A 15,009-nucleotide genomic window follows, 5' to 3' on the forward strand; every position below is an offset into this window, starting at 1 on the left:
AGGTTTTTGTTATTTTTCATTTTTTACTCCATATGCAAATCAGGAAGATTGCAACATTTGGAACACATGCGTATACATGTATGTGCAAAGTTTTAAAATGCAGAAATACTAGCTGATAGAACTTCATATGAAGAAGCACGCATATTTTGTTGTTTGTAAAAGCACGGCTGACAATTCATCCCATTGCATTATGAAAGAAGACATCTTTTGCAATCACTGTCATCAAAAGGATTTCTCTCGTTGAAATATGGAGGACGTACATTGATGTGGAGTGTGACGTAGTGCGGGATGGCGGGTAGAAAGAGGGCATTACGATTCTATACATGTAGTATCACTCAGTGAACAAGAAATCGGTTCTGGTGTACACTACACGTGTATTGTTATATTATGAATCATCGGCCATGCAGAATGTTAGCCCGCCCACATCAAGTTCTGAAAATCTCAGCTGTCTGGGTGATCATGGAGTCAAAGAAACTCCTCCAAAACCGGGGCTTATGCGCTATTTTTAATTATTTAGAATACGATTTGTATTCTTCAGCTCTAGAGAAAATACCTAAAACCCCAATTAGTATTACACCGAAATCGAAGAAATGTTAATATTATCACCTCAAATGGCAGAAATTCTACAAGGAAAAACTAAAATTAAAAAGTTTGTGAAAGGCTCTTTTGATATTTCTCGACAGACCATTCTTACATATATCTGTATACGTCATCCTGTATTAATTGCCCCTTGGCACCATTGTCACTGTAAAGACACTAGGTCATTTGAATTTAACATTGGACCAAAGCCATGAAATAATGAAGAAGTAAAAGAGTCTAACACATCTATACCAATCGGAAAACAACAAGGAAAAAACATGCTCTGTTCATTGCACAATTACATGTACAGTGGAAGTAAAAGCCCCTCGTTTTACTCACTATGTTATGTACTATGCAGTTTTAGAAAAAATAATTAGTGATATCAAGTAATGATTCAAATCTTGTGGCATGCACTGAGCGTATTTACGATTTTATTTTATTTTTATATTGATAATTTTGAGAATGCGTCGTCCATTCCCTTTGTTGCCTATTTTTGTTTTTATAATTGATATTTTCACCTTATCTATTGAAGTCTTATTAACATTGGATTATTGCATATGTTTCAAATTTAAAATAAGACTGTTTTAAATATGCATTTTAAACGGTTGAGCATTATAAAATACTTACTTTAACAAGCAAATGATTTCTGCACGTCTAGAGACATGACCGCATGCTGAGTGAATGTGTGTATGTCTATGATAATTAATTTTAATTTTCGTCATGGAAATGAACAAGAAAACATAATTAAGCTCTAAAGTTGAAAATGAAGTCTCGACAGTTTAAATGGAATAATAAAATCTACTGCAAACAAAGGATTTAAAGATTTACAAAGTGAAGCAAACACACACTTCAGTCCCTCTTCACTGCTATAGAGGTGGCTAATTTCTGCGGGGTTTTCATTTTTCTTTAAAATTTGATCAACACTATTTTTAAATTGGACGATAATGGAAAAAGACAAGTGTTTACAAAACCATTTTCTCCACAGACACGGGAATGAAATGAGACGTGTCACATGGACTTGGTTTTCAAACTTTGCCATTTTGTTGTTTTAAAACTGTGGATCAAACAAAGATGATGAGAAGATTTTTTTTCCTTCAAAACTAGCCCCAAAAATGGAAGATAAAAACCTAGATTAAAATAATTTTACAGACTAGTTCATCATAATCGCTGAAGACATGCTAGAGTAGATATGACACAGATATCAATTCGTACTGGACGATTTTATTTATTCTTGCGGTGTATTATCGGATGTTATCTGTATGTTTTTTTAAACAGTTGTGAACAAACTATTAAATTGTAATGTCATTCCAGATTTAAAGCAATTTGGTATCTTGTCTAATACTAAATATCTACAATGACCACAGACACACCTTTATCAAATGGACTTCACAGATTAATTAAAGTTCCTAAAATTGATGATTTTACTCCCGATATCAAAGCAAATATCTTGTCATATCGAGAACCAAAAAATCCCGTCTTTCTCACATTCTAAAGAAGGTTTAAATGTAGGTCGGACAGCGATAAAATCAGTATAATTTGCCCCGATAGTTTTCAATGCTAAAAATTAAAATTTGACATTTTTCGATGGCTAAAAAGACAGATATATTGTTTTTGTGTAAAATCCAGAAGAGGGTTCTACCATCGGAAATTTGACATCTTTTCTCCTTAAAGTACAGGGACTTGTCACACACATTATAGTGCTAGTATTTAGAATCCTGTTCGATAGAACTTGAGCCTTTGCTTGTTCCTACAGTGAACTGATTGCATGAACTGTAAGATTTGTAAAGTAGATAGACAACACAGGAAAAAGACTAAAGCATTCATTTCTACATAGTGATTTTAAAAGGTTCAAATGTGTTCAGCTATTCTTATGTGACATCTTTTCGTACTACTAATTTAAAAAAAAAAATGAAAATATCCGTTTGGTTGGGTTTTTTTCTGTTCCAGAAACACAAACGTTGAATGATTTAAAGGTACATGTACATGTATATCACTTTAATGGGCAAAGCGTACTGTCAGCATTGCATACATAACCAATAATCAATTAGTATTATCAGAGGTCCAAGGGAATCGAGAAGCCCGCCAGACACAGTAACGAAGAGCACATTAATGTTCAGGGATGACGACAAAGCTATTTTTCAGGAACCAGACTGAATCTGTCTGCATCTACTTTTACATGCAAACACGCATTAGGAAGATTAAATCTAAATAAAAGTCAGATCGGATCTGAAATGGAAAATTTCAGGTTGGAATTGCAACATTAATTATGCACTTTTAAACATAAATGCTAAACAAAGTGCAAGCAGACTTTTGTTGAAACACAATGGTCAAGACTTCCTAACGTGAGAAAAAATATACAAATGTATTTAAATTTGAAGAATTAGTGCCAAATATTTTGATGTATTCAACTTCCAGATATACGACTTTGGTGAAACTATTTGCACGTGTGTGTCAATAATGAACATGTCAATATTTATTAGATTTAAAAATCAGTTTTCCATTACTTACCGTTTCTGAGTTATTTCTCACTACTATATGTCAGAAAAAACACACGAGTGATCCATTATACCACGCCATCCGAATCTGCATTTCCAAAAAAAAAAATGCAATTTGTTTGCCACTAAAAAAAAGCTTTGGGGGGTCATATTTAGATTCAGACAATTGTTTGTTGTTGTTTTGTCTATAGAGAATGCAAATATACTTAGGATAATAGTTTAAATCGAAAAACTCACACAGAGGTCTAAATGACAGTTCAATGGGATTTATACGCAAATAATAGAGTTTTAAAACAGTTTGCGCTGTCAAGCCGAGTTCCGAACAAAGACATATATATTGGAGTACAGAGAAAATTCGACTGACAGTCGGAAGAAGGATAAAATTGTTTCCATTGAAATGCAATAGGTCCATCGTACTCTTTTCCTGTATTTATTTCTTCAATAATAAAATTTCCAATGTTTTTGCCTTCTTTATCTTTCCAAATTGTAATGATAGTCAATTCCTCATGAATGCAGTTCAGTTGTGAACAGTGCGCGTATGAATCTTGATAAATATAGTATATGTATGTCTATTTTAACAGCTAGGAATTCCGACAAAAATGAAAGTAGAATGTAAATATGAAACATTAATTTCATTTTTGAAAATGTATGAGGGTGTGAACTTCGGCGCTTCACACCAGTATATTTTTCACGAAGCACCAACACGTTTCATGAAGTATGCCGATGGCGTGAAGCGTCACAGATCATACCCTCATGTATTTCAAAACTGAAATTTATTTCTTAATATTGTCATCATTTTAAAGCACGTCTTACTTTCTGAAATTAATCAAGAAATACAACCTATAGTCATCCTCCTACTTTTTTATTCAATATAACATTGATGAATAGGGCATTAGCCCGCAGGAGGTAAGTGGTCAGCGCTGATGCTTGGGGTGGTCCCTAAAGTCCCTTTGGTTTTGGAATATTATGCCCCATGAGAGTCCTGACATTCTTTGCAGTTCCCGATTCTCCTATCATAAACTTTTGTGAAAGAACTACAAAGCAAATTTAAATACCTTGAACAAAGTGCCAGGTTGAGAAAAATTTACCATTTAGCAAGCAACAGATAACGTTCTTAAGCTAACCATTAGGGAGAGATTTCACTAGGTTCGTTATTTAAATAATCATGTCAATGCCGTATTTCAGAAGTTCAGAGAGACTTCAGATGCATTAACCTACATAAAAGATCGGCATTTTATCAGTCATCTTTAACATCCTACATGATATCATTCGAATCAAGGTCGTTCTTTTATGACAGATAGTCTGCAGATCTTGTGTATAAAACCTTTATTAAATCATGACGTAAAACATAATCCCTAAATTATGCAAATTGGTGTAGTGATGGATTGCTTTTATTATCCACATGTCGGTGCTTTGAATTTCTCAGATTGAAAACTGCGATGGAGAATGTGCAGTGGCATCAACGCACCTGCTCAAAGTCCCACCCCCAGTGTAAAGTGTACGGCGGTCCGTATAATTATAGGGGGGGGGGGGTGTTTACTATAGTGTACAGCAATCTAATCTGTTGCATCTTTCCGTATCATAGATGAAATCAATTGAAAGTTCCACACAAAAGCGTGGGAAGGTTGTTCAATTAGTAGCGTGTATGTGTGCAGTAATTTTCAAATTACAAACTTCTATTAAAACAAAACCTTCGTTTCTTCCTGGATCGTTTGTTTGATTACCAACAGCAATGAAATTCCTCACAATATATAAGATAGATAACTAGAGAAAGTGAAACACGAATTGAAAATGTTCAATGTTAATTTTCACTGTGTAACGTATGATTTTGTCTTTTTCTAATTAAATCTAAAGTTAAAAATGAGTATCTTGCTAATTGAAAAATAAATTTTACGAACATACCTGTATCTGAAAGACTGTTCCAAACATCATCAGAATGATTAGGAATTTTCTATTTATCAGATGTGTATCGAAACATTTGTACACAATTCAAGTGAAGTGTAGCAATATTTATCCGTAGTCAGTGAATTCTTTAAAAGGGAAGAAAAGCCCTCTGTTTTCAACAACTAATCGCCGCATTTAATACATAGAATACAAGAAATTGTTTGAACAAGGAATATTGCTTGTATCGCAATCGTAAGTTTAACTTGGCATGAAAGAGAAGGGCCCCTATCTTTACCCAGCTGTGCCAATTTTTCAGGACATTACGGTACAATTTTTGCATGGTAAATAGTGTCAGTAAACCTCAATGCCCGATTTCATTCATTATTTTGGTGTGTGAAAACTTAAGTATATGAAAAAAGCCATTTCAAATATAAACACATTACTTTAAAGGACTATTCATATACGTTTCTGCAATTTGATTGCTTAATAGAACTAGGGGCAGCTGTAAATCATAGGTTTACATGTCTTCAGGTGATCTGATATCCTTATCAAATGATCAAATACATACATATAATGAATTAACGCATCGATCTGCCGCCAAAAGAGCTCTACTTATTATTTCAAAAAATGTCTTTGCACCAATTTATCGCAGGTAGAGAAATTGAGCTTTATGAAGAAAGTGACATTTTAACTTTTAAAACATTTGTTAAGACATTTAACATCATAGATGAAGTATGATTAATCTAAATTGAATCAAATTACTGCCTATCTGATATTACATGCGATATGAAATTGATACAAAGATCACTTTTTATTTTTTAGATCTATTGAATGTTTTAAAGAACGTAATATTCTAAACGGATAAATTATTACGATGATTGAGTTAAGTGGGTGGAGGAAAAATATTGCTGTGGTAACATACATTTAATAAGGGTCGTAATTGTAGAATCCCAATTAAAAGCGATTATGACAATTGTACTGTTGGGACAATGCGTGTAGAATTTTCTGTATGCAAATACCCAGGTAAAGTGTTAACGGTTCCCGCACAAGATAAGACTGCCTTGTACGAACTCAGAAGACGGCAATGCACTGTTCACGAGTTCCATGTCCCTTTGTTTGCATAAAAAATGTCAGACTGTAGTGAAGGAAACCATAGGCATGAGGGTGATTCACGCTGATTCACGCCTTAAAGTCACATAGAAACTTGCACAATCTTTGGTATTAATCGAAGCGTCGATGTGGCAAAATCTTTCATTAAACCATTTAATTAAATTTGATGCCGATGTATCGAAAAAAATCTTCAATTTGGCATGAAGGGTGTTAGAATGTAAATAGCCGTTATCGGGGGGGATGTAGTTCTGTGTTGCGTAAAATCTGTGATTTTCTGTTATATTAACTCTGCAATTGTATTGGAAAAGATTAGTTCGTATATCTGTCTACCACTCCCATCATGTGTATAGGTGTTCGCGACATTTGCATGTAATCCCTTGGTGGACGACCGGCAAGTAAAGCCCACTGATTTGTGCTGCATAATTAAACAACTACTGTTCATTAACCTTACCTCAAATGACAAGCTCACATTCATGTACTTAAAGTTTCAGTAGGGTTTAGAAATAATGGCATGTTTTCGATTCGAAAAGTCGAAAATCAGATCGTGAATATTGACACCTAGTGATTTCTGATACTACATTGTACCTATCACAATAGTTGCTGGATTAAATGTTTTAAGGTTCTGTACTAGTGACTTCGGTAATCTATTTTACATTTACATACATCATGTCTTATGAATCTGTTATTCACACGTACACTGTAGTACCTATGATAAATTTGATTAATACTTCTGAAATTCATAAGGCTTAGTATAAATCTGGCATATTGTTTCCTACAAAAAATGGATGCATGCATATTGGCTGATATAACGTTTTTGGTTTGATATAGTTTTGATAAATAAAAATATAAAATAGTAAATTTTCTGTGTTCAAAAGTTGAAATATATCACCCCTCTCTATATAACTCTAGAAATTGCCCCCACTATTTTGGACTGATAATTCATGGGAATAAATGATATTCCATAAGTTAGATTGTATTCATTTTACTCATAAAACACCAATTTAGTTTTTATTTTGATCCCTTTTTTTATTTTTTGTAGCAAGTTTCGTTAAGAAATGAATTTCCCTTTTGAAAATACATGAGGGTATGGATTTGATGAATTGCCACCTTCACGACGGCATACATTATGGATTTTCAAAAATGAAATACATTTCTAATATTTACATTGTACGTAGTTTTATTTCTGTCGGAATTTCCCGTCGTTAAAATAGACCCACTATATCTATCAAATAATTCTGTATTCATACGCGCACTTTTTTTTTTTTTATACAACCGCGACACCTTCATGAAGAAATGGCTATCATTATACAGTTTGCAAAGATAGCAAAGGTAAAAACTTTGAAAATATAAATATTTCAAAATGCTCAATTATTCTAATTACTGCTCATTCCCTACAGTTTAGTACCCAAAAATCATATTCTTTTGTGTCTCGTGTTACAGTCTCACAATGTAATAATTTTTTACATAAATAAACAAACTCTATGAACTGTATTGTATCTCATTCTTGTGTTCATGATGTAAAAGAAAGTTTAATATGTAACCAAAAAGTGTCGCAGATAGCTTGATATAAACACGGATATCAGAAGACAAAATCTTTATATTTTTATTTTTTCAATAAGATTTTTCGTTTCTTGCCTTCGTTGGTATGGCAAACAATTGCTCACCTAAACAAATAACGGGTATTAAACAGAAAGCGTATCTAAATACCAAATGTGTCTTATATCATACCTGTTGGGCAACAATTCCATATTTCCGATTTATCGAGGTCGTTTCTTTGATCGTTTAAGTATATTTACCAACAATTTTATTGCCAATTGGAATATATCTTTTAATGCGTCGTGCCCTTTTTCATAAAGACAGTGATATGAGATTTGATGAATTACGGGGGTTCGGAGTTTGGTCCAGAAAATATGAAATCCCTACTAAAGTTTCTTCTTTAATAAAAAAACCCAAAAAAAACACATTAGTTTAAAAATGAGCAGAACATTTTGTCACTTTATCGCAAATGGCGACATCGAAGATGTCACAAATCGTAGGGAAAGTAAATTTATATTCTTTAGCTTCTTCATGTCAATAAATGTGGTTCCGCTGAAAAATCTCTACACTAACACCAGTGTGTTTCATTTGATCAGGTATATCAGTTACCTTATTGAAAAACTTTAAGTCAAGGACGTCAGATTTTACTTTACAAACTATGTCTACAAAAGCAAGAAAGAACCAATTTAGCTGATCTTGGAAATACATATGTAGATGAACCCGTCCTTCCTATTTAATTCTTGCGCAATATAAACTCTAGCACCCACGCCAAATTGTCTTTGCTCCTTGTTCCATCGAGGGTATACCAGATATCAAAGCAGCCCATCATTGAGAGTTAAAATAAAGTTCATTATGCTGGAAATCTAACTTTGTCACGATTACAGAATAACTTTCGCAATACAGAAAGACACGGAAATCAACAGTTCAAATATCACCACCGCTTTTAAAACACTTATAAAAAATATCAAATGTGAAAGGTATCAACTTTGATTGATTGAGGTCACTTTTTTTAAATACCATGTCCGACATTTTTCAAGTATCGACCTTACCAGTTCTTGTCTTTTTGGAGATTTAATCCCAGGCAATCTGAACTATCTCAACTGCCTTCTAAACACTTTTCTTCAGTTTTGGGAATGTGACATCGGCAATATCAGCCAAGAGTAGTGTACACAAAAACGACTTGTATTTTCGATAATCGAAATGGAAATTGACTATTGAAAGTCACAAACTGTTATTTGTTTTCTTTTAAAAAGTACTCGAGTTTGACGAATTACCGAAACAAATTCAGATTGGGGTATGTGGTTTATTGTTGAGACTAATGGTGCGCTCTCGTTGAACAATTTAGAAATCTGGGTCTCCATATGTTTACTTAATTTCAAGCATTCCTTTTTACTAAAATATTGATAAAGGTACATGTATCATATAATATGAAAAAGAGAAATTGAGAAATTAACACGAAGTGTTTAAGTGCACATAAGGATATGGTTGAAAAGTCCTTCACATATACTCACTTTTCAAAATATTTCAATTTCATTGCACTCGTTATATAAACAGATATTTGTAAATGCTGAAAAGTATTTCGATGTGTTTACAAAGGAGCGTAAACATTTACTATCCAGCAATGTATTTTAGTTCTATCTTAAAAGTTTGTAACTGTATAAATTAGAGCTTTTTTTTGTCCAGAATCAATCTTATGTTGACTTTTCAGTAGACATTTACCGACAACTAATCTTTTCCTTAAGAAAATGAGAAATGTCTCCTAAAAACTATCTTATCTACGAAATGACTTTGCGGTCAACTGTTTAAAACTCAGTCTAAAGGAAATATTTGTTAATATCTGTGATAACGAACTTCATTACGTCATACAGTGGTTATACGAAGAACACAAAAAGTGCAAAACGTATTGACAAAGGTAGATATTTTCCACCCCGGGCACAATGTAGGGGAAGTTGACCTCAGATGAATGTTTTACAAACAAATACTTAAAATGTTGAAGGCTAAAATCGCAACCTGACAAATGATATCCTTATGTTTACAGTTTCTTTTAAAATTGTAAAAAGTGAACAGAGTTTATCAAGTTAAATGATTTAAATGTTAAATGTTTGCAAAGATAGTGTTCAATGAATAAAAATACAACCTTAATTGGTAGGTAAATTTGTACTACAAAATTTGAAGTTTACGAAAGTCAACATTTCCTCTAGAAATGATAAGGAAAATTTGTCACATTTAAAGTGCTGAGAATTCAGGTTCAAAATGGAACGAAAACGGTCGTCTTAAAGTTCACCAAAACTTCTATTCAAATATGTGTATTTTTGCTATAAGGTCAAATATAGAATTCTTTGTATTCGTTTTGTTAAAATTTGACAATTTTTGGCGTCTACTAATATATACCCCCAAGCTCACATTTTACGTTTCTGTCACTGTCGTGTTATAACATCCAGCAAAGAAGATTCTAAATATGATAACGGCGAGGCCTGAATGGTAGAAGTACACCTACCCGAATCTAGAATGGAACAAACTTCGGCAAAACAATGCAGAGACCCCAAGTTTTAATCAGTTAATAATCCATGTTGCATAATCTCCAGTCTGATCAAATAAACTATACCGTGTATTCACCCCTGATATCATCAGTTTTAAAACGCATCCAATTGTCAACACGTGTAGTCTAATTAAAGATTTCTTAATGACGAAATCTTCTATACGTGAAGATTTTGAACGCCGGTTCTCTCATGCAGAGTTCGTTAGATTTGAGTTCGTGAAACAACAAATTCCTATACTCTTCATTAGTGACATGTCATTCATATTGACATAGAACATATCGTGTTTCTTTGATATGTGATATCCTTGATTAAACAGACACCTTACATAACTATATTTTCAACTCCAATACTCCTTCAAGGTCTACTAAGTTCTTACGAAACTCAATACAACGAATTGATATATCACTAGCAGAAGGCCACGTTAATTGCAGGGATCTCAATACTTTAAGCTGGGAGCGACAGGCTCGTTGATAACAGATGGATGATAAGGCCGAATATCTGTCAGATATTTATATTTTTGTTTTTAAAAAAGCTATAACATTCCAACCAGAATCCATTTCTCTATTGTAATGCATTTCAGGCACTCTCTTTCAAAGCCAGATCAATAGGATACACATGAACCCCAGAGGTAACAGACGCTTAACGATTCCTACTGTTCTATTGTTGGTTGAAGCTTTTTAAAATGTATTTAATAAAAAAAAAAATTGAACGTTTTTTATCTGTTAATTTGAAAGCAAAATGCTCAATTTCTCATATACTACACGAATATTCCCTATTTTAATTTCGTATTCCAGACAATAAAAGGGTAAATTTAAGTGTTGTCTATCAACTTCATGTTATAGGAATTGTTGCGTTTTATTCATTGAAAATGTGTGAATTTATTGTACTTTTAAAAATCGATATTTATTAATGTGTTTGCATAAAAATGTAGATGAGAAAACATAAATTATAGCAGCGTAAATATATACTATTTAGTTATTAATTATAGTTTTAAAATTGCACGTGTCTCATGCTATGTACTGCTCACATGTACCTATATTTTTTCCCCCGATATAAACTCGCATAATGAAATCATAATGATAAAATGGGAACTTTGCAAAATTAATTCTCATGAAACAAGTATTCAAAAATTGAACTGTTCCTACCTGTATAAATAGTTCCCTCATTTTTCTCCATTTTCGGGCATGCGCATTTTTATAATCCATGCACAACTCAGCGTCATGTAGTTGGAAATGTCCACAATTTATGACAGTCCCTTAGTCTTCATACACATATATTAATAGGATATGTCGCGTCTTTAAATAAAAACAAAAGATATCTCGTTGAGTATTTCATTCGACAATTAGCTCGGTTCGTAATAAACAATCTGAATACTTTATCGTACATCGGGGAATATGAGGTATTCTACAGCGGGTTAAGCGATAACCTCTATATTCAATATCGTGTACACGGGTTTTCTACTAGTTGAATACATATTGATAGGCCTGGACAAAGAACTAGAACGGGTATAAAAGGGGACTAGTTTGTTTAACTTCCAGTTAACACAAGACCATATTGATTTTCGGTCTGAGTCGCGGTCGAAAATTTTATTTCAATCGCGCCAGACTTTTCAAAAATCATTTGTCCTTGGTCTCATTAAAATTTATTGGCTTTTAGAATATAGGGAGAAAATAAATCATATTGAAGTCTTTTTGTTTGGAAATTTGCATTTCCTGTAGTTATTATTTTCAAACTAATTTGTTCGACTGTCAACAGCAAGTGTTGAACCAGTTCAGTTATCACATGACCTGTGCATATGCAAGGCTCTTTTTTATTGCGAATGACAGATCATCTATAGAAGCAAGTCGAGCCATCAAATCTGTCATTTTTCTCAAGTGATGTGTACAGATTGAATTATTTCCAAAGTGTTGCATTAGTGGGGGAAAGTCAGTGCAATTATTGCACGAGCACGATTTTTTTTTTGTGAATTGTAGAATATACCCACTTGTTTCCGTTATGTTGGACAGAGATGATTAAACGCTCGAATTGTAGTAGACAGCGATGACTTGTTTAAGCTTGGGAAACAAGCTAAGTTATTTGAAAAAGCATGGGTACAGCATAATACAGACCTCGGAGCCTTTATACCTTTACTATCACACCATTCATTCCAAAATGAATTTCAGTAATTTCATCAATTTTATTACATTCCAGGAGGAATCTCAAAACCTGCACAATATTTCCCTATCCAAAGTTCCAGTTGTCCAGAAGATTTTATTGAAATTCTTCGTATCAGGTTTTAGCCAACCTGAATAGAATGCTGAAGTGAGCTTTCCTGGTCAAACTCTGATTCCCATCTGTATGACAGTTTCGCTTTCTTCACAACCACTGGGTCAATTTCAGACAATCTAAGTTGTCAGAGTAACAAAATTGTCCCTAACTGGACAGGATATTGGGAAGACATGTTCTCTTTCAAAGAAAACTGATTAAGATTTTAGGTAATAGTAAAACCTGATTATTTCATTTCACCTTCTATAGTATAATTGGACCGAGAACACCAGAATTCTGCAGTGATAACATCTTCTTCATGTAGTGTATATGAGCTTACATCCGGTCTCTCGGATTATGGGTTGCTCGATTGTACATACAGATGTAGGAAATGGTTTGTTCAGTTTTACACCTGGTGACCTGGTTTTACACGTGGTAACTTGGTTATACATGTGGTAACTTGGTTGTGCATGTTGTAACTTGGTTATACAAGTGGTAACTTGGTTGTACACATGGTAACTTGGTTGTATACGTGGTAACTTGGTTGTACAAGTGGTAACTTGGTTGTACACATGGTAACTTGGTTGTACACGTGGTAACTTGGTTGTACACGTGGTAACTTGGTTATACACGTGGTAACTTTGTTGTGCATGTTGTAACTTGATTTTACAAGTGGTAACTTGATTGTACAAGTGGTAACTTGGTTGTGCATGTTGTAACTTGATTGTACAAGTGGTAACTTGGTTGTACACGTGGTAACTTGGTTGTACACGTGGTAACTTGGTTTTATACGTGGTAACTTGGTTGTACAAGTGGTAACTTGGTTGTACACGTGGTAACTTGGTTGTCACGTGGTAACTTGATTGTACAAGTGGTAACTTGATTGTACAAGTGGTAACTTTGTTGTACACGTGGTAACTTGGTTGTACAAGTGGTGACTTGGTTTTACACGTAGTAACTTGGTTGTACAATTGGTGACTTGTGTGTACACGTGGTGGCTCGGATCGGTTGTATACGTAAGACTGTGCACTAGGAATGAATAATGCTTAGTATTCTCCTAGTAGTGAAGGTTATCTTTGTAAAAATGATATTCAAACATACTGTATATGCATACCGTAATATTGACATAAGTTAATTACAATTATAACACCAGAAACCAAAGCTGGTTTACCGGGAAGGTCCAACACTTTCTTGTTGTAATCTTGGGAATCTTCTTCACAAAGCAATGATCATTATATGATCATTTTCTCATTTAGTGCATCGTTGCTCGCTGTTGGGATTGGGGTCAGTGCAAGCCCACGATTAGGGACTTCCCCAACTGGGCATAAATTTATATATCTTTTATAAGGCTGATGCAGCGCAGTTACATTTTTATGAATGTTAATTGATTATATGATTTAATTATCCAGTTATTTATCTATTTGTTGGAGCTAATTAACCTGCGTATTAACGAAACCGAATGGTCATTCTATACTGCATGTACTGTTTGTCAAAGAAAAAGGTACGCTTTATATACCGGTAGCCGTAAATCAAATTCCAGAATTTCGTTCCAGTGAAAATGAATTATTTATTGGGTTGTGATATGGAGCCCCCAAACATTTTTTTGTAGACATGTAGCCTTTTCATCAATAAACCACCTTCTACGTGATTCTTGTTTAGACAGCAACTTATCTAAAGAGATTTATAATGGTATTCCAGTACAATGTATCCAGTTTAGGCGATGGGCGTTGGCACGATTATTAAGACCCAGCACTGCCGCGGTTTTGAGCGCCATGTGTAGGTCATAATGTCAGTCCTTAAATGAATAAAAAATTCTCAAATGGGACGTATAACGACATACATGTGTACAAATAAGACACAACTACAGCTGCTGATGTCCCTATACCAGTGAACACAAAATACAAAGCACTGTTCTTATCTGGACTACTTTTTCTATCAATTATGACGTCATGTATTCGTGATTCAATTTTCTACATGTATAAAGCAAGTTGATTCAAGGTGCGTGTCCATCTCAAAATATTATAAGAGTCCCCCGACCCCTAGTACAGAATACATTCAGGGAAGGGAAAATCACAGGATAATAAATCATAATCATCAAACAAGAAAACTAGGTACAATTAATTATTAGAAAAGTAGCAGTACAGACGACATAAGATGTCAAAGAATGGAAGCCAATCAAAAACACCGAAAAGATCAGAGACACTGCGAGTAAAACCAGAACAAGGAATCAGCTGACTGAATGTAATGATTTATCAGCTCTAATGACAAATCGATTAGCAAACTCCAGTGTTTACCAGATGCTGTGATATTCCTTGAATTATATATCTGAAGTCTAACACTTTCAATTCATCACGTGATTTCAGGCAAATGAAGGATCCTGATGCTTAGGTTCCGAAATGAAAGTTTAAGGTTTTGGACAACAGTACTTTTTCTGCTTTACCATGATGGACGGTTGGAAATAAAACATGTCTCTCAAGACATTTAATCCTGCGGGAATCCGGGTATTCATGGGTCCTCAGTACCTCTTGTCTATCGTAAGAGGTAACTAAATGGAGCGGTCTTTCGGATGCGACCGCAAATACCGAGGTAAGCGCCAAGCATGGGACTAAATTTTTCAGCCC

At 34.0% G+C, this 15,009-nt stretch overlaps 1 protein-coding gene across 4 annotated transcripts in view; it reads right to left on the reverse strand.

The window, feature by feature from the left end:
* The window catches only part of LOC125654800 (uncharacterized), a 54,329-nt gene extending 42,753 nt beyond the window's left edge, over positions 1-11,576 (reverse strand). For 2 of the 4 annotated variants that reach the window (XM_056144698.1, XM_048884885.2), the window contains exon 1: positions 11,290-11,576. The gene's annotated coding sequence lies outside the window, so the exon portion shown is untranslated. Of the gene's footprint in view, positions 1-3,087; positions 3,163-11,289 lie in introns of all 4 variants that reach the window. The other 2 variants (XM_048884886.2, XM_056144697.1) reach the window with 2 other exon arrangements.
* Positions 11,577-15,009: the final 3,433 nt, after the last annotated feature.

This window comes from Ostrea edulis, chromosome 7 (genome assembly GCF_947568905.1).
Source record: "Ostrea edulis chromosome 7, xbOstEdul1.1, whole genome shotgun sequence".
NCBI lineage: Eukaryota > Metazoa > Mollusca > Bivalvia > Ostreida > Ostreidae > Ostrea > Ostrea edulis.